Source organism: Peromyscus californicus, unplaced genomic scaffold (assembly GCF_007827085.1).
Source record: "Peromyscus californicus insignis strain IS unplaced genomic scaffold, ASM782708v3 Scaffold_4__1_contigs__length_199733344, whole genome shotgun sequence".
NCBI lineage: Eukaryota > Metazoa > Chordata > Mammalia > Rodentia > Cricetidae > Peromyscus > Peromyscus californicus.
This window is the reverse complement of record NW_026294562.1, coordinates 97132400-97157208: the sequence shown is the minus strand read 5'-3', so window position 1 is coordinate 97157208 and position 24809 is coordinate 97132400. Positions and strand designations below refer to the sequence as shown.

At 38.0% G+C, this 24809-nt stretch overlaps 1 protein-coding gene across 4 annotated transcripts in view; it reads right to left on the bottom strand.

Annotated features, from left to right (window-relative positions):
- The window catches only part of LOC128094249 (interferon-induced very large GTPase 1-like), a 31450-nt gene extending 15579 nt beyond the window's left edge, over window positions 1-15871 (bottom strand). For 2 of the 4 annotated variants that reach the window (XM_052712475.1, XM_052712477.1), the window contains exon 1: window positions 15762-15871. The gene's annotated coding sequence lies outside the window, so the exon portion shown is untranslated. Of the gene's footprint in view, window positions 1-4256; window positions 9519-15761 lie in introns of those variants that run through there. The other 2 variants (XM_052712476.1, XM_052712478.1) reach the window with 1 other exon arrangement.
- Between the last annotated feature and the right edge of the window lie 8938 nt (window positions 15872-24809).

Below are 24809 nucleotides of genomic sequence, written 5' to 3'. Positions count from 1 at the left end.
TGGCTTTCCTCAGTGATGGGGTGTGACCTCAGAGTTGTAAGATGAATTAAACTCTTTCCTTCCCACATTGCTTTTGGTCATGATGCTTTACCATAGGAACCTAAACCCTAACTAAGACATACACCTAACCAACTGAACACCACAGCTTAGCCTAGCCTGTCCTTGAAGTCTTAGCCAGAGTAATAGGGCAAGAGAAATTAATAAGGTGTACAAAAAAAGAAAGGAAGGAATCCATGTTTTATTATCTACAGATGATATGAGTCTATACATCAGATACTCTAAAATCTCCACTATAAAACTTTTCTAATTGAAAAACACTTTCAGCAGAGTATTGTAGATTAATCTTAAAAGGTTTTATTAATAAAAAAACTCAGAGCCAAATACTGGGGTAAATTCTGAAAGATCAGAGAAGCAGAACAAGCCACAGCTAACCTCACCTCACCAACTCCTCATCTGATCTTGTTTCTTCAGACTGAAAGCCTCTGAGTCCTTACCAGAATGGATCTCAGCTGAACTGCTGCTAAAAGCCTAAAAGCTTAAAAATCCTCTAGTTTCTAGTCCTTATGCCTTATAAATCTTTCTGTTTCCTGCCATCACTTCCTGGGATTAAAGGTGTGTGTCACCATGCCTGGTCGTTTCCAGTGCAGCCTTGAACTCACAGAGATCCGGATGGATCTCTTCCTCCCAAGTGATAGGATTAAAGGTGTGAGTGCCACCATTTTCTGGCCTCTATGTCTATCTAGTGGCTGTTCTGTTCTCTGACCCCAGATAAGTTTATTAGGATGCACAATATTAGAGGGACACAATATCATCACATTTCCCCTTTTTGTCTAAAATAATAAAAGAAGCTTATAACTAATGTAAGAAAACTATATCCAAAACTATATATAATTACAATAGGTATATACAATATATACAGTCAAGAATTACATTATCATTTGACAGATTCAGACAAAAAACTCCATTATATACATTACACAATGTCCAGTCCATTAACATTTGACAAATTCAGACAAAAATTTCACTATTTATCCTATTTTAGTAAGTCCATTCCAAAACTGTATACAATATACAAAAATCCAATCCAATGTAAAATATTTAAAACAAGTAGTTCCTTTTTAAATGTGGATTCAATAATCTACCTTTTTATCTTATTATATCCATATACTCTCTTTTCTCTTTTCATAGTAGATTCAATAATCTACCTTTTATCATTTTTATATCTTTCCTTTTTCTATTTGGAGTAGAGTCAATAATCTACCCATTTATCCTATTATATCTATCTCTCTCTTTTTTTCTTTTTTCTTTTTTTGTTGGTTTATTCGAGACAGGTTTCTCTGTGGTGTTTTGGTGCCTGTCCTGGATCTTCTGTAGATCAGGCTGGCCTCAGACTCACAGAGATCCACCTGCTCTGCCTCCCGAGTGCTGGGATTAAATGCATGTGCCACCACCGCCCGTCTCCCTCCTTCCCTCCCCCTCCTCTCTTTTAGAGTAGATTCAATAATCTACCTCTTATCTATAGAGTATTAGGGTACTATATGAGCATGAAAAATGCCAGTAATTTTCTAAATACTAATAATGAACTTGAGGAGAATGAAATAAAGAAAAACATCTTATTCACAGAAAATGAATAGATAATAAAAATATGACATATACACACAATGTGGTTTTATTCAGTTATAAAGAATAAAATTATGTTGTTTTCTGGAAAATGGATAAAGAAGGAACCATTGTATACAATAAAATGAGCTCAGCAAAGATAAAAAATATATTTTCTTTCTCTTATGGGGTCAAGATTTTACATAGATAAATGAAATAATTTATATATGAATATGTAATTTATATGAAATAAAAGTAGAAATAAACTGTGTGGAGGGGCTCAGAGATTAATAGCACTTGCTGTTCTTACAGAGGACCTGGATTCAGTTCCTAGCACCCACAGGGCAGCATACCCTGTAGCATCTGTAACTCCAGTTGTACAAGATCCTGTGTGGAATTCCAGAATCAAATGAGTTCATGGAGTATGCCTGCACATGGAAATCTCTCAACAGTTTATAGTAAAAGTCAGGCATTCATTCCTGACTTGCGTTGAAAAACCTGGATCCACTTCATAGGGACAAAAGATCATGTCATTTCAAAAGCCAACAAGTCTTTTCCTACCGCCCTCTTCTCCCCCATTCCCCACTCCCCAGAAAGCCGGTGCAAATCCATGTTGTTTTGCTGACATCCTGTCAGCTGATAAACTACGGGATGCACCACCTCTGCTGCTGTGATGTACACTCCCCCCCCCCCACACCCACTCTGCACAGGGATTCTTTGGTATTTGATAATGCCTGTTTGCCCTCATTATGACCCGTGTATGCAAATTAGGTGTATTTCATCTGTTTCTTTGTCTTCAAGCTATATATAAACTAGCCTGTTACCCCAATAAAGAAACTGCCTTGGGCACAGACTTCGAAGCTTTTCGTTTCTCCTATGTACTCACAGCCACCTATATCCTAGCTTCTGTTCTCGCCTGGGTCTTAAGACCACAGGCTGGCTGGGTAGTCTGGGGGCCAGGGGAAGGAGAACAATTCTACTCCTACTTCAGGCCTCCACAAGCCCTAGGTATGTGTGCAATGTCCATACACACATGCAGAAAACACTCATACACATAACTAAAAATAAATAAATCTTAAGAAAATTTTGTGCATAATAAAATGGACAAGGTGATAGGAAGTGGAGAAGGGATATGATATAGGGAGTGAATATATTTAATAGGGCCATTTTGCAAAGTTTTTTCATTAAATTGTTTTTCTAAATTTTTCTCTTTCCACTCTCAATTAGATTTTGCATATAGGTCTTGGGCTTTCAGACTTAACTTCCTTCCCTGTAACCAGGAATGAGAGATAGCCAGACTGCAAGCATGCACTATGGACTGCCATTCAGTCATTTATAGGACCTAACCTTTTCTCTAAAATGTATGAGAAGGGACCTTCACTCTGCCTTGTGGTCCTGATATTTCTTTAGAGTTTTTGCTATGCTTCTGTCTGCTTGTCTGCCTATGGCATTAATAACTTTTTTAATACATAGTATATGAAAAGGACAGACTCCTTGGACCCATAACATGAAATCTTTCAAAATATTATTAAATTAAATGATATACTTGAATGGAAATATCTTTATGAAATTTATTATCATCTACAATGTAGATGTGTGAATTTTAGGGAATTAATAAGAGGCCATGGGTGATGTTTAAAGTGAGGGGAGATACAACACATTGATTTAAAATAGTTCATTTTGTGTGTGTGGAATAAGTACTGTGGGTGATGAGAGGGCAGGATGGAGAAGGAATATATGGAGGGATAACTAACACTGAAGATCCTTCAAAGATGTCATTAGGAAATCTACTACTGTAGATGCTTTCTAAAATGTGTATGTGCACATATTTAAAAAGAGTTAAAATGGAGTTACTCTGTAAGTGGGTGATCATTCTTCTACTAGACACCACAGGCTGGCAAAAAATAAAACTGAAAAAACTACATTACCCTTTTTGGAGGTGTTGACTAGAGTGGTCTTATAGAACCCCCAAACATTACAAGTTATGGTCAATTCTCCTGTTTTTGACCTAGAACTTGATAATAAGACCTTTTTTTTCGAAGATGCTGCACACTCGAGTCTTAGAACATGGGTAGACCAAGCTGGTACTTGCTTGGGAGCTTCATCCCTATTAAACTGACTCTTGACTTACCATTACATACACAGGTTAGTACATCACTCATGTCTCATCAGAGAAGCTTCTTTTGCAGTAGGCAACAATTTAAAAAGAGACTCACAACTGATCAAGGCTCAGAAAACAAGAGACTGTAAAGTCCTTAGCCCTAATTGGGACATCTATCTCATACCTCCACCTTCCATGGCTCTAAAATTCTTGCAGGAGATTTGAAAAAAAGATTGTAAGAGCCAGACATGCTGGATAATTACAGCGAAACAGTTTTTTCTTGACACAGATTGGACCTGATGGGCTTGGAAAAAATAAAAATAATAAAAAAGAGACAACACAAATTTCAGTCAGTAGAGTATAGAGATGTGACAGGAAGTGTTGGCAGAAGTAGATAAAGAGGATCAAAATATATTGTATGAAATACTGAAAAAAACTCTAACAAATATTTATAAAAACAAAATGAAACAAAAGTTTTGGGGCTGGAAAGATGTCCCAGTGGTTAAGAGCACTGGCTGCTCTTCCAGAGGACCTGGGTTCAATTCCCAGCACTCACCTGGCAGCTCACAACTGTCTGTAACTCCAGTCCTGGGGATCTGACACCCTCACACAGACATCAATGCAGGAAAAATGGCAAAACACCAATGCACATAAAAAGAATAAATAAATCATTTTTTAAAAAAGAAAAAAGTTTAAATGGCATATACATAGACTTAAATGTAAAGCATAAATCTCCAGTCTCTTCAAAAGTAAAATAGAAGAAATCCTAGATGAAATCCTGCTATGATTGTAACATTTTAGATACAGACCAAATGGAATAAAGCATTGATTGGTTAGTGTTACAATTTGTTTCTAAACTGCCACCCAAAGTGACATGCTTAATGGCTTATGACTCATTTGATGTTCCTAGTAGGAGATGATGTAAGTCTTAGGATGTGGGGCCAAGTTGGAAGACAGTGGTCATTAATAAGCAGGCCTCTGAACAGTGTGTTCTGTTTCTTCTTGTTCTAGTTCTAGTTCTAGTTCTTGTTCTCCTCCCCCCTTTCTCACCCTCCTCCTCCCCTCCTCCTCTTCCCCTTCCTCTTCTTTCTTGTTTTTTTTTTATTGTTGTTCTTCTTCTTCTTCATTTATTTTGGTCTATTTGTCTGCCTGTCTGTGTATTTTTTTAAATAAGGAGCTGATTATCTTTGCTCTGTTCCACATTCACACTGTGGTGATGTGCCTCATCACAGAACCATAGCAATGGAACCAGCTGATCATGGACTGAATTCTCCGATAGTATAAGCAACATCAAGTGTTCCTCCTTTAAGTTGATTTTCTCAATATTTGTCACAGAGATAGAAAACTGACTAATACAATTCACTCAATGTAAAAAACTCTGCACTGTAAAAGGCCAAATGAAGAGAACTGGAAGCTGATCCATAGGCTTGGAGAAAATATAAAATACCTAATAAAGTAGTATCATTCAGAACACAACCTTTAGAAACTAATAGCATGAAATTGAGTAGCACAGTTAAAGACTGGGTCAAAGACTCTAGCAAGCTCTTCACAAAGATTTATGGATTGCTTATAGGCTTAGGAAACATTTTTTACATGATGTGTCATTTTCAAAATGTAAGTGAAAGCAATCATGAAATCTTACTATTATTAAATTGAATAACATCTGTGTTCCTGACAATACTCAATGCTTGTGAGTAAGTGGAGCAAGTCATGTAGATTCAAATAGGCTAACACCGTTTATGAAAACTTTGGGTTTTGCAAAACTAAACATTCATCATTGTGGGAGTCCATTTTCAGGTTCCTCGTGGCTTTACCCAGCAGGTCCTCATATAGAGGATGATTAGGACCACGGGCCTGAGTGCAGGTGTCTGAAATGGTCTGCACTTGACTGTGCTTGGGGGGAGTTCTTTTGCTTCACCCCTTGGCGTTTCTATAAATGCCTTAGGGCAGAGACAGTCAGGGCCCATTGGAATAGGTTCCAGGCCCTCTCAGGGCTATCCTTTATTTTCTATCCAATTATCTCCACAATCTAAACCCTTCTATCTAATATTTCTTGCTGCTCGCACTCAAGAAAACTCTGGGGAACTGTGGGGTTGGTGGGTAAATGCCCCACAGAATCCCACCATGAACAGGGACTAAAGAAAAAAGAAAAAAAGTGACTAAAGACAAATGAACAGGGACTAAAACAAAGTAATGGGACTAAAGACAAAGGAAAATAATAGCTTTATTACAGAGTTTTTGGCTAAAGTGTGAGTTAGGCCCTGTCAGTGGAAAGGAACATGTCTAGTGTTGTAATGGAATATGAATATTAATAAGGGGCAGGAGTTTTTATTCTCAAGAGAAAAGGAGGAAATGGACTGGAAGGATGTTTGATGCTGCAGCACAGAAATCTCTTCATCAAAATTTCTATCTTCTGTCTCTTTCTCAAGTTCTATCTGAAAAATAAGGAATTAGAGTGTAGCAATATAGTGTGGGAAAAGCTTAGAGGTGTAAAATCATGTAGAAAAAATTAAGTAAGGCAACTAGACAGAGAAACTCTTCAATTTCCTAGCTTTGGGGGCTATGAATGCAAACTGGGGCGGGGAAGTCTGTCTTTGAGCTTTATGGGTAGTGAAAAGGCTCTTCTTTGAGCTTATCCAGCAGAAAAAAAGTTTCCTATGGAAGCTTTTGGCCTAGGGACAGCTGATATGCTAAGTCCAAGCGGCAGGAGAAAAGTGATTTCTCTTTGAGGCAAAGATGTGGGTGTGGGAAGCCAAAAAGTTTAAAGTTTGGGAGTTTTGGAAAAAGTTGGTCTGTCTCTCTCTTGGAAAAACAAATCTTTTTCTTAAACTAAAAAGCTTTTCTTGAAACACTTGGGGGAAAAATCTCTCTAAAAAGCTCTAATCTTTCTCTAAATAAAAGCTCTCTTTAAAAACTTAAAAACTAAACCTTTCAGAACTCTCTCTCAGGACAAATTAAAATCACCTGAAGATATTACTATGGAAATCACCTGTGATTAGCTCTAAGGGAAAACAACAAACTTTGTAAGACAGCAAAACCTTTCTAAGTTCTCTTTCAAGCCAGAAAAATCCTCCTTGCAAAGCAGGAGGCAGGGATGGAGTTCCTAAAACATCTTCTAAGCTCTGTCTCTTCAAGCTAGTAAAAGACAGTGGGTTAGAGTACCCTGAGGGAAACGCTTGGGAGAGTGTGGGTGAAGAACCACAAAGAACCCAATATGGCAGGAAACTGTTTACCTGGGAAAAGCAAAAAAGCCAAGCTTTTCATTTACAACTGAACTGAGGCATCAGGGGTTTTGTTCCTGAGTGAGGTCTATGAAAAGGTGTTCCTAATCGTCCTAACACAGATATCCCCTGAAGCGATGCCAACTCTGTTAGCATTGTATTTGGGGATACTAGGGTTCCTGCAGTTGTAAACTTCCTGGAGTGCACAGATGAGGCAGGAAGGTGCAGGACCCAGGGGAAAACTGCTAATGAACAAAGTTAAAACCAATGGGAATGGCACAGTTGTCTGCTTTCCTGCAAGTCCCGGGTTGTTAGGTGGGACTATGCAGAGTCCACAGCTGCAAAAAGAAATCTGAAAAAAGCTTTTCTATCAGAGAAAGGACCTTTCTGGGAAAACAGTAAAGCTGCACTGTGTCTGAAGCAGTTGTGCTGCTGAGTCAGAACGCTGTCTGGGGAAAGAGCCCAGCCAGGGCAGCACAGAGAAGTATCCAGGAGTAAAGCTTTTTTTTTTTTTTTTCTATCAGAAAGCATCTTTTTGAGAAAAGCTTTGTTTAAACTGACTCCCAGTGAGATGAGGGAATGTAGCCCTAAGGGGTGATTCCCTCTGGCATAAGCTCTGTCCTTGAGCACCCAGCCAAAAGCAAACCCACTGGGTGACTGGGTAAGGTGAAAGGCCTGAGGGAAAAACACCTGTCCTAATGCAAGCTTAGATATGGCAAAAACCTCCCTTGCTAAGCTTGATTTATGAACACAAACGTCACAGACCCCCAAAACAGAAACTGACTAAAGCCCCTACCTTCAGAAGCAGAAAAGCTGTCACTGTGGCACTGGGAAATGTTTCTGGGGCAGAGGGGATAAATTGAGACCAAACTGGGAACTGTCTGGGAAAAAGACTCTCTGAAGAAGAAATGGAGAAGGGACAGATTCCTCCCCAGGAAGCTGCTGGAGTTTGAGGCAGATTTGTGGGGGAAAAGCCCCTACCTCCAAAGGCAGCTAGCAGAGGAGCAGAGCCAGAGTTGCAGCCTGAGAAATCTGAAGCTCTGCATCTAGGGGGGAAGGAACAAGCAAAATGAGATAAAGATCACAGTGGAGAAAAATCTCTCTGAAGGAGCTGTGGAAAAGCTCTGTTGTAAATGCTTTTGTTTTTCACTGACTGGCTAAGGAAAAACACAAGCACCCAGGAAAGTTGCTATCAGAAATGCCCACCTCAAATGCATGCTGATGAGACAGGTGTGGTTCTGATTTGGGGCCAGTGTCTGATGAAGGAGAGAGACATCTATTAAAGCCAGCTGAGGAGTGTAGCTAGAGTTTTCCTGCCTGGCCCACAGTCAGGACAAATCTCTGCCACCCGCCAGTCCCACAGCTGCTCAGACCCGACCAAGTAAACACAGAGACTTATATTGCTTACAAACTGTATGGCCATGGCAGGCTTCTTGCTAACTGTTCTTACAGCTTAAATTAATCCATTTCCATTAATCTATACCTTGCCACATGGCTCGTGGCTTACCGGCATCTTCACATGCTGTTTCTCATCATGGCGGCTGGTAGTGTCTCTCTGACTCAGCCTTCCACTTCCCAGCTTTTTCTCCTCCTTGTCCCGCCTATACTTCCTGCCTGGCCACTGACCAATCAGTGATTTATTTATTGACCAATCAGCAACACATTTGACATACAGACCATCCCACAGCAGAGAAGTGAAGAGAAATCTCCCAATGTCCCGTAGCTGAAAACATAAAACGCTTGGTTCAAATCTCCCGTGCTGAAAGCAGAAACTTGACTTTTCAATAGGAAAGTAAGACCGGTAAAAGAGAACTAGAAGTTGGCTCTCAGACCTGAAGAGAACTGTGGGAAATGAAGTCCATAAGCTACCTTGTAACAGTGAGCTGATGAAGAGAAATGCATTCTGGGAAATGTTTTTCAGGTAAAGATGTCCATACCAACTGTTTTTTTCAGCTCAGAATGAAGTTGCTTTGAGAAGAAATGCTAGAAAGCTTAATCTTACCTCTTGAACTCAGATCAGACAAAAACTACCTATAAGAGCAAACAAGCTACTTTAAAATCCTTGAGAAAGCACTTTATACACTGAACGTTGTTTTAGATATGAAGAAATTTATGGGAAATTACAGTTCTTTACCTCTTGAAAAAATAGCCTGCAATGAGTAATTCCTTTGCAAATCTAATAAGGAGACAAGGAAAAACAAGCATTCAAAAAGAAATGACTGCTTTATAGATGGGAAACAAACTTCAGAAAATCTGTCTTAAAAAACAGTTGCTTTACCTGAAAGTTCCTTTTATGAAATCAAAGCTAAATATCACAGCTGCTAATAATGATAGCATCAGGAGTCAAAGCTAATGAAGTGAAAATACTAAATCATGAAAATGAAGCACAGGTACAAATAGCCAAACTAGTGGAAACGCATGAACTGTGAACCAATGGCTGAGGAGCCCCCATGGAACTGGACCAGGCCCTCTGGATAAGTGGGACAGTTGATTAGTTTAAACTGTTTGGGAGGCCCTCAGGTAGTGAAGCTGGGACCTGTCCTTGGTGCAGGGGCTGGCTTTTTGGAGCCTGGGGCCTAATCTAGGACACTTTGCTCAACCTTGGTGTAGGGAGGAGGGGACTGGTCCTGCCTTGGCTGAGTCTACCAGGCTGGGCTAACTCCCCGGGGGACACCTTGCCTTGGAGGAGGTGGGAATGGGGGGTGGATTAGGGGGAGGGCTGGGGAGTGGGAAGAGGGAGGATGGGGAAATCCATGGCTGATATGTGAAATTAAGTTAATTATAAAATAAAAATATAGAAAGAAAGAAAATGCTTTTCCTCAGAGTAAGCTAATGAAGGATATGTTTCATGAAAGAACATCTATGTTCTTGACTCCTTTAAATAGTAGCAGTTTTGTTGAAAATATTGGGCTAATAAAAATCTATTAGAAACATCACCATTGTTAGAGAACTCATGGCAAATACAGCTTTAAAAAAATTAAGAAGGGGGAAAATTGTATCAGAGTATGAGTGTAAAAAGCAACTAAATCAATTTTCTTGATATTGAAGTTCCATCCTGCAGTCTGGGGATAGTAGGAATATAAAGGGGTTTCCAGACTCCTGAGGAGTTTGAAACAATTGTGAATACGTTTCAACAACGTTTTCAGACCTGCTGAAAGCTGCAGGTCTGGAACCTGACTCCAGTTTAGACAACTATCTTCTCCTGTTGGGAAGTTGACTGAGTTGTCAGTTAAGCAATTCAGAAACAGAATATTCTTTACAAAGTTTCTCTTTTCTTTCTTTTTGGGTTTGCTGTAAACGGAGATAGCTCTTAATAGAATTGTTATAAAACATCTGAAATGCATAGCAACAGAAGTCACTAAATCCCAAAGTTAAGAGAGCCATTAAAGAATTAAACTCTTGTTTTTCAAGAACTTTTAGAATATCAAAGCTATCTATAAGCTCTGAACTTTAGAAATGATTTGTGTACTCTGTCTAGTTGAGAGAATCTTTCTAATAGAGATAGTGATGATAATTAAGAGTAAGAAGTAGAAAATTATTCTGTCTTGTTAGAAAACGTTAAATCTCTTCTAAGTGTTAAGAAATCTTTAGGTGTTTACTAAGTTAGATATATGCTAATGGTAACCCTATATAAATTTGTAAAATAGATCTATAAAAATTTCTTTAAGTATATAAGCTTGCAAGAAGTATCTAAGGTAGTTTTAGGACACATGGTAATAAGCTTGTAAGTAGTAAAGATGCTAGTTGTAAATGTAAGTTTAAATAAGAATATAAGAAGTAAAAAAGTATAAATATTGAATGTGAGTCTAAATGCTTTGCAAGATATGTTATATGTTAGTTTGTAAAAAAGTGTAAATATTAAGTGTGAATCTATGCTTAATGGTGAAAGAACCTGAGACACAGAAGTTAGTTGTCCTGGTAGACTGCAAAGCAGGCAGTCTGTTGGTTTTTTTTTCTTTGTTTGTTTGTGGTTTTTTTGTTTTTTTTTGACAGGGTTTCTCTGTGTAGCTTTGTGCCTTTCCTGGATCTCACTCTGCAGACCAGGCTGGCCTCGAACTCACAAAGATCCGCCTGCCTCTGCCTCCCGAGTACTGGGATTAAAGGCGTGTGCCACCACTGCCCTGCCTGAGTGGTTTTAAAAGCTCTAGAAGCCACTAAGAAGCTAAGAATAGCGGACGCCAGAACCAGCACAAGGCATCTGCAGATCTGAGATCCATGGAAAATCAACGCAGAAAAACCTGAGCTAACAATAAAAAACGGTGCAGTTAAAAATGTTACTGTAACTAAAAGTGTCTCCAGCTTGAGAACAAGAGTTGCAGAGACTCTTGTTTGAACTAAAATGTTCACTGCAAAAAGTTTTGGTTGTAAAACATCTCTTCATATTTGGAAGTGAAAGTCTGATACCAGAATTTACTTTTTTTGAACTTTTTGAACTTAAAAAAAATGAGATAAAACTACAAAAAGATTTTTGTTATGGATGTCTTCATATTTGGAAGGCTAGTACCAGAATTTATTATTTGGATTTTGAGACTTAAGAAATGAAATGAACAATAGTGATTTCATTATAATGGGACAATTTTGAGTTTACTTATAGTAATGACCTGGGAACTGTTTTCTGGAATTATTTATGTTAGAAATGTAACTGTTTAAATGAAGAAATTTATTGTTTCTACCTAGACTCAAGATGCAGTTTTGTGTATGCATATATGCTGGTGATTCATGAATTGTTCTGTGTTAAAAATGGAACTGTTTTGTGGAACTGTTTATGTAAAAGTGGAATTATGTATGGAACTGGTTTTGTTACAAATGAAACTGTTTAAATGGAAAAGTTTGGATTTTCTAACTAAGCTTGAGATTTTTTAAAAAATATAAAGAAAAGGTAGAAGTAATATTCCTTAGTGTATTTAATTAAAAAATTGAGTGGATTAATGTTATGTTTTGTTAGTAAGAAATGCAAATGGGTATACTAAGATTACTTTAAAGTGTAAAGAGTTTTATTAAGAAATTGCTTTTGGCTGGGCAGTGGTGGCGCACGCCTTTAATCCCAGCACTCGGGAGGCAGAGCCAGGCGGATCTCTGTGAGTTCGAGGCCAGCCTGGACTACAGAGTGAGTTCCAGGAAAGGCGCAACACTACACAGAGAAAACCCTGTCTCGAAAAACCAAAAAAAAAAAAAAAAAAAAAAAAAAGAAATTGCTTTTGGATGTTTTGCTAAAAGTTTTCAAAGTATTAATGGTTAGAATGAGAATATTGCTTTTCAATATGGGTTTGTAGGAATTTGTTTGGGTTTTTCTAACTAGGTTTGAGGTTTTGTTTAAAAAATTTATAAAGAAAAGGAGGAATTATGAGTGAATTAAGGTTGAATGTATGTTTGCAGAAATTACGTTAACTTATTCATACTAATGCACCCTGGTTTGAAGTTAAGGAGATATTTAAGTTTGTGTAAACATCAGAAGTTTTTCCTATGTTCTGTTAGCAAGAAAATTCAAATAATTCTATTAAGAGTTAAAGTTGTAAGAGTGAGAAAATTGTTAACTATATGTAGCACCATTTATGTTCATTCAAATGGTTCTGTTAAGAGTTTGCTTTGAGTTGTAAGATTGGGAGAATTGTGACTCTGTATAGCAATATTTATGTTAACCTGTTAATGGTAATGATGAAGCTAAGGGATTCTTTAAGTTTGCAGTTGCATTAAGTTTTTGGTTTAGAAAGGGCTTGATGCAGCTAAGACTGCTGTAGTCACCTGGGATCTAATCCAAAAAATAAATGCCATCTTTATCATCCTCTGCTCCCATAATGGGAGGTATAACAGCTATGGAGATTGCTGTAAGCTATTAATTACAAGTATATATATATATATATAAAGAAAGAAAGAAAGGGGGGCCTGTGGGAGTCCATTTTCAGGTTCCTCGTGGCTTTACCCAGCAGGTCCTCATACAGAGGACGATTAGGACCATGGGCCTGAGTGCAGGTGTCTGAAATGGTCTGCACTTGACTGTGCTTGGGGGGAGTTCTTTTGCTCCACCCCTTGGCGTTTCTATAAATGCCTTAGGGCAGAGACAGTAAGGGCCCATTGGAATAGGTTCCAGGCCCTCTCAGGCTATCCTTTATTTTCTATCTGATTATCTCCACAATCTAAATCCTTCTATCTAATATTTCCTGCTGGTCTCATTCAAGAAAACTCTGGGGAACTGTGGGGTTGGTGTATAAATGCCCCACACATCATAGAACAAATCAATCTTATCCCTTAGTATTTTTACAAAAAAGTTGAAAACTTATGTTCACAGAAACATCTGCATACAGATGACATTGAAGGTTTATTTATATTTGCTAACTAAGATGGAGGTAACCAAGACATCTATTGTGTGCTTGAGTCTGTAATGTCCTTAATGGTCTTATGTGTTTGAACACTTGTCTCCCAGTTGGTGGTGCTGGTGGACTTAGATACCTCCCTTGTTAAGAAAACATTATCTCTTCACTTTTGCCTACAAAGTAACTGAAGCAGGATGAAAGTCTGACACCTCTGCCTTCATTGCATGTCTGTACTTGGGCTGAAGATGCAGATGTAAGTATTGCTCTTAACATTTCCTCTTGAGGAACATTGACTCCCAGAAGAGGAAAACTCAACGGGATGAACTAATTACTTCTTAGATGAGGAGAACTTTTCATGATGGTCGTGCTCTATTCTCTGTGACGGGTGAATAGATGAACAATTTAACATTTATGGGACAACATTGCTTGAGTGACCACCTTCTAGTAGCTGAGACATTGATGGATCCATGATGTATAGAACCACAACCAGACCAGGACTGCTCAATTATGCATACATTTCTCTCTCTCTTTGACTCTAAGTCTCCCATGTCAATACTCTGATGATACATTTAAGGACCATTGGTTCACCTGTATATGTTCATTCCAGCATGGCCAAGTAGAATAAAACCCTGTATCTTTTTTTACCACTATCCATTTATTTAACATGATGCTAAGCCAAGATATTTGGAACTATTGTATCCCTGGGTTTTATCCTAAGCCTTGGTAAGATCCTTAGTGTCAAGTTTTACTCTTGACAGATGAAATTCCTTCCTAAGTGAATTAAAAAACTAAAATACTAAACAAAGAATTATGTAAGAGTTAGAAGAGCTCTGTGTCTGCTCCAACACCCTTTAACTAAAGACAGGCCAGACATTGCCCATTAAAACTCCAGTTCACTGCCTCATAAAAGATTAATGTGATTATTTACTCATGATTTTTTGTTAAATGCCAAATAGTCAATGAAAATCTGCATTGCAGCTCCTGAACTCTGTCTGACCCTCCACCAAAGACAGGCTATAACAAACTCTTCCTTTCCCTCTCCTAGGTCAATTCAGGGAAAGCAATCTCTAAGTAGTTGATTGGCCCATATTGGCCTCTTCCTAGTCATGTCTATTCTCCCATATAAGAAAGATCCTGTTTTGGGTCAGCCATATGGTTCAGTGAGTATTTGCCACATAATCCTGACAACCTGATTCGATCCCTGGAACCCACATAAATATAGAAGGAGAGAACATAGTTCACAGAGGTGTCCTCTAACTTCCACTTGTGTGTGGCAAGTAAGCTTTCCCCATCATGCAAAAACAACACAATAACAACAAGATATTAAAAATATAAGAAAAGATTTCTTTCTCCATGGCTTTTGAGGTGTTTATAATATGTTTATAGTACAGACCTTACTATTGGATTAGTTTTTTCTGTTGTAAATGTCCCTTTCCATTGTGTGCAATAAATTTTCAAAAATGCCTCTCTCTTTACATGTGGTCTTGATTTTATTTGGTCATACAAATAATCAAGTTATTTTTTGCTTATTGCATGTGTCCGTTATCCTCTTACAATTTTGGATTTATTATTAGTGTAATAGTTTTAAGTCCGTTATCCTCTTACAATTTTGGATTTATTATTAGTGTAATAGTTTTAAGAGTATTCAGAAATTTGGACTTAACATTGTCTCATTAATGTTTACAAGCTTTCTGAAAATGGGGAAGTCATGGGGATAGTTCTCCCTCCCTTCCTTCCTTCAAATGGCTAGGTTTCACTGTAGGTCTGCTTTATCATGCTGTAACAGAAGGAGCAGAAACTATTGTTTTGCCTTCTGTCTTAAGTTATTTCCCTCAACTTTTAATGATCCATCTCTTTTGCATGTTATGCTAAGGTCTAAAGAGAGGCACATGTCTCCCCACCCTTCACTTCAGCTTGCCTCATCACTTGCAATGTGTTCGTCTGAAAAGAAAATGTAACTTCAACATGTAAAGATCTCAGGTCCAAATAAACTTTGTAAGAAAACAAGAAACTCTGCTAGATGAGGAAGACTGCCCAGTGAGAGGTTTTCTTGTTTATTCTGGGCCTACATAACATTCTTCCACATCACTAACTCTTGTTTTTTTTTTTCGTTTTTTGAAGACAGGGTTTCTCTGTGTAGTTTTGGCACCTGTCCTGGATCTCACTCTGTAGACCAGGCTGGCCTTGAACTCACAGAGATCCACCTGGCTCTGCCTCCCGAGTGCTGGGATTAAGGGCGTGCGCCACCCCCGCCTGGCTAACATCACTAACTCTTGAAGATGGAAGTCGCAGACAGTAAAGTCTGTTTTCATCAGGGTTAGCTTCATTTCATGTTTTCAGTGGAGCAGCTGGCAATGTGAACTTTAGAGTCAGTACCAAATTATGTTTGTGGCATCAGCATGCCATAATTATTGTTTCTCCAACAGCTCCCTTAAATTTCCCATCAATTTCTATTTAGCATTGTCTGTTCTGTTTATTCTGTTTTGTACTTATCTGTCCAACCCACTTCCCACCTACTCTTCCACTTACTTGTCTCCTTGAGGCCAGGTGGCTGCTCCAGAGAGAAGTGCAGGAGAATGTGATCCTTCCTGGAGGAGGCAAGGCTGCAGACTGTCAGCTACAGTACAGACAGGGTGCTTTATCTGAGGGCAGGGGCTGAATTTACTCTCAGCAGGGCAAGCGTCCAAGTTCTCCTTCTTGATGGGAGGAGTTTAATGTTGTTCCTCTGTAGGTCATTAGTTGTGTCACTAAGGAGTGCAGGGTCCAGTTTATAAGTAACTAATCTCATAAAGAAATTAAGAATCCAGGTTTATTGAGCTTTGAGTGAAAAAGCAACAACGGCAGGCAAGCTGGAGATCTTAGTAGCTTTAAGGAAGAGGGAGCTAGATGAGAGAAGAAAGTCATACTTTTAGAATCTGAGGTCAGAAAATCAGGCAGGTGCTGGGGGGATGACTAATTGGACAAATTGCTGACTATCCAAGGATTAGGACCAATGTGCACATCTCCAAAACCAACATAAATGTCATGCAGGCACAATGGGTGTATCTGATACCAGCACTCAGATGATGGAGACAGCTAGGAATGAGCTAGCTAGCTAAATTAGCCAGAATTGGTTAGCTCCAGGTTCAGTGAGAATCCCTGCTTTCCTAGTCACTCTGTGGGAGGAAATCGCCTGTTGTAATGGGCTTCAACAAAGCATTGCTTCTCACCTGTCTTCTCTGTCATATGGTGTTTTAAAGTTGAGGGAGAGGCAGTTGTGTGGTGCTTCCTCCCTGCTTTCACAAGTTTCAAATTCTAAGGAGGGGCAGAGGTGATACTTATTTTTATCATCAGTGTTGCCAGGGACATAGGAGGGGGTGCAAAGCTGATCACAGTACTGGAGTCCATCCTAAACGACTTCTAAGCCTGTGAATGTGTGACTGACCACCTATCAGTTGCAGAGAATGTTCATAAGCTATATGGATATTCAAGAATTCTGTAATGGTCAGACAGGAAGTGAGCTTGTCTGTCTGCTCTGGGTTACTTGTGTATGTTTAATGGTAATGGTTATGTTTGTCAGTGTCAGAACAAACAAGGAAGATAAAAATGCCTGACTACAAATATATTTCTTGGTTGTATTTTGAGTTGGTTTTTTAAGAAAAAAATGTAGGCCTTTTATACACAGGAATGTTTCTGAAAACCTGTCTTTTTACAGTGTTGTGGCTCATGCCAGTAATCCTTTAAGTTTGGAGTCTAGAAGTCAAGGCCAGCATGGGCTAATCAGGGAACTCAGTCTTTCTCTCACAAACATTATACTAAGAAAATATACAAAAATAAATAAATGAAAAGAGAAAAACAAGGAATTGCTTGCTTACATGTTCTTAAATTACAGTTTCTGTCTCTTCTAAGTTGTAGGCAGACTTTATTCACACTTGGATTAAAAAAAAGTACTTTTTACATATATCCCCCACCAACCCTCCATGTCTCAAGAGGTCTTAATGTTACAGAATGTTACATTCCAGCAAGAACTGGCCAAAGTCAAGGTCCCTCCAGTTAACAACACTATTTTTGTATAGGCAAAGACAGAAGGAAGGGATAACACACAGTTAACATTTAGGTGTTAATCTTGTAAGCAGCTCTGGATACAAGAGGCATCTGTTCCCTTGAAAACTTGGAGAGATAGCAGATGGCTCCTTGATCCCGGATGCTCAGTCAGATGAAAGAGAATATTTTCTTCTTTCCCCCAGGGTTACAAGCATAGTCAGACCAATGTGCTAGAACATGCCCAAGGGGCTGTTGCTAGGACTGGAGGCTGTGCTGCCCATGTAAACAATGAAAGTTCTGAAATCACATAACAGCAAAGCATGGCAGCAAAGAGAGCAGAACAGAAAAGCTCCTTCAAACCAGAGGTCAAAGAGGCTGAACTTGGGAAGGAATATAAAACAGACTACAAAGCACTTTTAAGCCAGAGGCCAAAGAAGCTCCAACCCAAGAAGAAAGCAAGAAAGTCCACAGACTCAGTTTGTTATGTGAAAGCTTTGTAGCCTTTCATGGATCCAGGAAATGGGAAAGTACTGAAGTGAAATCATTTTGCAGTCAGGAGTGGTGTTTCAGGCCTGAAATTCTAAGGCTCTCCAGTCACAAGCTGCAGTGGGAACTTCTGGGTCTAGATAGGGAGTATCAACAACGTCTTGTCACACATGTTACCAAAACATCAGTACTTTTTGTTGTTGTTTGATTTGACATTATTATTTAAAAAAACAACCTGGAAAAAATTACACACCAACATTAACCAAACCCCAAGTCTATACACCTCCTTGAACAGTCAGAATTTGCTTTATGATGCTATGGGGATTCACATCAGAATTTGTACTTTCACTGATGAATGTGTTTTGATTCACTTGTCCATGATCAAACAACAACAAAATCCATGACACAGTGTTGCTGCCTGGGGGACCAGTATCTAGACAGCCCAAGGCTTCAGTACAAATTAGATTTTTTTTTTATCTGAGGGGGTAGTTAAAAAGACACTCACATACTCTCTTGGTGGTTTCCTTCAGATCTTTTCTTTATTCTTCTTTTGCATTCTCTATTCCTTATTTTTCTGGTGATTTCCTTCTCGCATCCTTAATGTTTTCCTTCCAGCACTCTCATTCCTGATGTTTTCCTTCTACTTATTTTAACTCACTCTTTCTTGATGCTTTCCTTCTAGCCCATTTTAATTCTCTTTTACTCCACCTCTATTCTTTTCCTTACAGATTATATAACCCAGCAAAATCTTTCAGGCAATATAGGAATTACATGTTGTTATGTTCTGTTTTTCAAGTGAATGATATTAATGAATACAGAACAAACTGTAAAAAAAGTAGGTTTTCCATATCCCTTACATGATTAAACATTTTATGTACTACAGGTGGAAAACAAATTATCCCAAGAACTCACATACATTCATACCCAAGCAACTTGTTATAGATTAACCATGTGGGCAAGCAACATATTCTTCTCAGTTAGATCTTTTACTGGCAGGCTGCCATTGCAATTACAAAGAAAGGGTCAATTGCTTTATTTCTTATCTTGAAAGGTAATTTTATAAGGAACCATGAACCTAAACTTCTTTACATGAAAAAGAATCAGTCAACTATACTTTAAGTCTTTAGGGTGCATACCCACTAATCAATAGTTTCTTATATTAGGAGATTGAGGGCAAAAATGGGCACAAGGAAATAATCATCACCTTTGATCATCAACCAATTCTGACAAGAAAAGTATATCAGCTAGTAATAATTGGGCTGCTTTGTTCTTGTTCCCTGACCTTAAAGAGTTCTGCATTAACTATGTGCCTTTCTAAAACTTTAGATTATCTTTTTGGGTTTTTCACCTCAAAAGGTATTTGACAAAAAATCTTAGTCTAACTATAAGTTATTTTCAAAGCTTTGTTTCAGCTGTGATGCATTCAGAAACCTGTGAACACATCTCCCAACATTAAGGTTAAAAAAATTTAAGCTAGCTGAGCTAAGAGGGACTCAATTGTTTTTCTTAATCATTAACCTAAGCCACAGTCTATATGACTCCTCAGTAGAAACTCATATGTTATAGCAGTGTGACACTTCTATGGATACAATAAGATAAAAAGGGAGATTATGGAATCTACTTTTAAAAAGGAACTACTTGTTTTAAATAGGATAAGTAAGGAAAATTTTTTGTCTGAGTTTATCAAATGTTACTGGACTGGACATTGTTAATATATATAATGGAGTTTTTATCTGAATCTGTCAAATGTTAATGGACTAGACATAGTTAATGTAATCTTGACTGTGTATATTGTATATACTTATTGGATATAATTTTTCTTGTATTAGTTATAAGCTTTTTAAAATTTTAGACAAAAAAGGGGAAATGTGGTGGTATTGTGTTCCCCAAAATATTGTGCACACTAATAAACTTATCTGCGGTCAGAGACAGAATAGCCACAATATTAAACATAGAGGATAGGCAGTGGTAGCACACACCTTTAATCCTAGCATTCCAGAGGCAGAAATCCATGTGTTCAAGGATACAGCCAAGCATGGTGACTCATGCCTTTAATCCCAGGGAGTGGTGGTAGAAAGCAGAAAGGTATATAAGGCATGAGGACCAGAAACTAGAAGCATTTGGCTGGCTAAGCATTTGGCTGGTTAAGCTTTTAGGTTTTGAGCAGCACAGTTCAGCTGAGAGCCATTCAGATATGAGGACATAGAGGCTTCCAGTCTGAGGAAACAAGACCAGCCGAGAAGTTGGCTAGGTGAGGTTAGCTGTGGCTTGTTCTGTCTCTCTGATCTTCCAATGTTCACCTCAATACTTCTCTCTGGGTTTGTTTTATTAATAAAGACTCTTTAAGATTCATGCTACACTAATTTATATTATTATTATCAGAACTCTATTTAAACTAACATTATTTTTATCAATTAGACAGTACAGCTTAGGAAGGATCATCTTCATAATAATCCACAAGTAAAAGTGCGCAGTAGAACGGGTTGTTTCCATGAGATAAACACACTACATTACAGGCAGTGGGGATCTCCTCAGACCCATTCACACCATGCCAGATAACAGAGAAAGATGGCAGAAGCAAAAGACATTCCAGGGTCTGTGGTCTAAGGGGCCTTGCCTAACCGAGAGTCACCCATCAGGGAGTTTTCTTCTAGTGTCCCGAAGTCAATTATCACTTGCTGCTCCTCTGGCATGGCCACCAGCAAAGGAGTTGAATTAGAAAAACAATCAGATTTATATCTTCTTTCATAACTTGTGTCTTATTACCTTCATCCAGTCTTTCCCCATATCCTAGTATTTAGTCTTTCTTGTTCTTTTTCCTACATGTTATACTGTTACCACATGTTCTAAGTGATGCATATAAGGCAGAAAATGAGACTTTTTTCCTGAGATTGCATGACCTCACTTAATATTATACATTTTAAGTTCATCAATTTTCATTGACTTTTTATTGCATTTTTATTCTGATTAGTATTCATATATATCTATAATTTTCATTATCCATTCATTTGTTGATGGACATCTTGCTTGATTCTAGTTTTTTGCTCTAGTGAATATAGGAGTAATAAATGTGAAGGTGTAGGGAGGTAAAGGAAGCAGATAATTATGTAATTATAATATAATTTCAAAAAATTAAAAAATAATAAAAATTTTCACTCATGAGAGTGAAAATTTCTTTGGTAGGGTAAAGAGTTGTCTGGGTATATGGCCAGGAGTGAAATAGCTGAGTCATATTGTAGTTCTATTTTTAAGTTTTTGAAAAATATCTGAACTGATTTCCACAGGACTTTATTATTTTTCACCTCCACCAATAGAGAATGAGGAGTATTATCTCACCACATTGTATCAAACTACTTCTGGGAATGGCGACTACACAGGAATGTGGTGGTCCTACCAGGGGTCACATCTCTTCATTTCCCAGAAGCTACCATGTGACAATGGTGTCTCACCTAACAGTAGAGTTTTGTGGCCAACTCCTCTGTCTTTGCTGTGATTATGTTTGGCTTGAGTTTATGTCAGTCTCATACTCATCCCATCAGCTGGAAATGCTTATTGTTACCATAAGTAAGCCACATGTTTATTTGATTAAAGAATGTTCTTGTAAATTGTTTTGCCTGAGGCATTCTTGTTTCTTGTTTATATTTAATTTAAATTTGCTTCCACTTTCTAAGCTTAAAAAGTCTGTTCTTACCTTGATACATTGAAATTAAAGAAGTTCTCCTAAATCTCTTCAAGAGGCCTTAAGTTACCCAGCTCCCATCTAGGTTTAGCAATAGGATGAGGGTATAGAGATGTTAGATCGCCAAAACAAAGCCTCCAAAATGGCAGTGCCAATTTTAGGGTGATGGTCCAGGTCTCACAATGACCTGGCCTTCCTAGCAGACTTTGTTTTACTGAGAAACAGAAACTTGAAAGCCCTTCATTGCTGCCTGAGCACTCTTCAGTGCAGTGGTCACACCTGAGTGTTCCTGATCATGATTGGCCTATCTCCTCTCTCTGGCTGATTCCCCACGCTAACCCACTTGGCTATTACAGTATCAGAGCTGGATGGTCATGGAAAAATATAATGCTAAGTGAGGTAGCACAAATTCAGGAAGAGAAAAACAATATGCTCTTATTCATGTGTAGATCCTGGCTTATAATGTGTAAGTTTATATATGTAAACAGGTATCAGTACAGGTAAATTCTAAAGAAAGGATCTTTTGAAGAAGACTTCTATTAGCCCAGAGAATACCCTCAAACACTTAAAATGAAATTACATAAAATTTAAAAGTTTTCATCCTGCAAAGACAAAACACCATAATGAAAGACAATCAATACAATGGGAGTAAAGTCTGTCAGAAATACTTCAGATGGTTGGTTTAGAGTATATGTATAAAAATTGCAAAATTAAATAGTTTGTGGGTGAATTGGTGTTTATATTTCTCTTGGTAGAATTCAGAGTACCTTCCTTTACCAAAGATGCTAGATTATACTGTTGAAGGCCCTATATAGGAGCCGACTTGACTTCTCCATATTCAATGAGCTCTGCAGATGTCTTCTGCAATGGGGTTTTGCTGACTGTTTGGGAAGAGCAATCTTTAGTTTTGACAACAGCCTGCATAGTTTGATGATATCCATGAGACCCCATTGGTCAACAACTCAATTTTAGATGTAAACCATAGATATAAACCAATCACAGCACTAGAAGCTTTTTTGGTGACAATATATGGCTAATGGGGCCTTTATTTCCTCCCATTACTTGCAGATTTCATTTAAATCGCATATATATATATATATATATATATATATATATAATTTTGGAGACTTATACTATATTAGGTTTCCATACAACCTCTCAATGGTCTTTAGTTTTGGTTGTTTCTGCCCATACTATCTCCCTTATCCCTTCTTCTCTCCCTCCCCATGTGATCCTCCTGTTCCAGCCCTCCATCCATCTATAACTATCTAGTCTATTCCTTTTTTCCTAACTAGATCTATCTATATCCCCCCCAGTCCCTTATTCTATACCTGCACTCTGTGCTTCTATGGGTTGTAAGTTGATTATCAAAGACTTAATATCTAATATCTATATATAAGACAATACATGCCATGTTTGTCTTTCTGAGTCTGTGTTACCTCACTCAGAATGATTGTTTTTCTAGTTCCATATATTTACCTATGAATTTCATGCTTTTATTTTATTTTTAACAGTCAAGTAATAGTCCATTTTGTAAATATGCAACTTTTTTTATTTGTTTATCTGTTGAGGGACATCTTTGTTTTTTTTTCCCAATTTCTAGATATTATGAATATAGCATCAGCGAATATGGTTGAGTAAAGATCTTTGTGGTAAGGTATAGCATTTTTTTTGGCATATACCCATGAGTGGTATAGCTGGACCTTGGGGTAGATCGATTTCCATCTTCATGAGGAAGCATCACACTTATTTCCATAGTGACTGTACTAGTTTGTACACCCACTATCAATGGATGAGTGTCCCCCTTATTCCATATCTTCACCAACATGAGCTATCACATCTTTTGTTGATCTTAGTCATTCTGACAGGTATAAGATGAAACCTCAAAGTAGCTCTGATTTGCATTTCCCTGATTGCTAAGGATGTCAATTGTTTAAGTGTTTTGCAGCCATTTGTTTCCTCTTTGGAGAATTCTGTTTAGTTCTATAGCACAGTTTTTTTTTTTTTTGGTTTTTCGAGATAGGGTCTCTCTGTGTAGCTTTGTGCCTTTCCTGGAACTCTCTGTAGCCCAGGCTGGCCTCGAACTCACAGAGATCTGCCTGCCTCTGCCTCCCAAGTGCTGGGATTAAAGGCATGCGCCACTGCCTGGCTAAAATAAATACAAAATCATTTTTTTTTTCTGAGACAGAGTTTTGTTTTTGTTTTGTTTTTTTTTCAGAGCTGAGGACCAAACCCAGGGCCTTGTGCTTTCTAGGCAAGCGCTCTACCACTGAGCTAAATCCCCAATTATAGCCCAGTTTTTAACTGGGTGATTTGTTTTCATATCCAGTTTTTTGAGTTCTTTATATATTTAAATATTAGCCCTCAACAGATGTGTAGTTGGTAAAAATATTTTCCAATTCTGTAGGCTGGTGATTTGTCTGAATGATGGTGTCCTTTGCCTTGGACAAGATTTTCAATTTATGATGTCCATTTATCAATTGTTGACCTTAGCACCTGTGTTTATGGTGCTCCGTTCATAAAGTCTTTTCCCGAGTGTAAACTGAGGATTTTATCCAGCCTGCCTGTTCTCAGATACCCGTCAACCACTTCCCAAATTACCATAAGATTGCTTATATTAATTCTAAATGTTTGGCCGATGGCTCCAGCTTATTACTAACTAGCTCTTATATTTAAATTAACATATTTCTGTTAATCAGTACATTGTCATATGGCCCATGGCTTACTGGTCCATCAGAATCTTGCTTCTTGGGTGGCTGGCTACCATCTGCCACAACTTGGCCTTTCTTCATCTCAGTCCCTAGTTTGATTTTACTGCCCAATCGTATTCTGCCTCTCCATTGCCCAAACAGCTTTATTATCAACCAATGAGAGTAACACATATTCACAGCGTACAGAAGGACCATCCTACAGCACCTGCGCCAATGAGTTCAAGGCTATTCCCTATTTTCTCTTCTCTCAGATTCAGTGTATCAGTTTTATGTGGAGATCTTTGATCCAACTGGAGTTGAGTTTTTTTCAGTGATAAGTATGGACCATTTGGATACTTCTACATGCAGCCATCAAGTTTGACCAGCACAAGTTGTTAAAGATATTGTCTTTTTTGTCAGTGTGTGTTTCTGCCTTCTTTATGAAGGGGTCATAAGTGTGCAGATAATGTCTTGGTTTTCAAGTTTATTCCATTGAACAACATGTCCATTTTTGTGATGATTCCATGCTACTTTTAATTAATATAGCTATATAGTACAACTTGAAATCAGGAATAATGTTACCTCCAACAATTTTTTATTATTCAGGATTTTATAGCTATCCTATATGTTTTTGTATAATTATCCTTTTAAGAAAATCTTTAGACTACACCTTACTCAAAAGTCTTCAGTCTGAGAAGA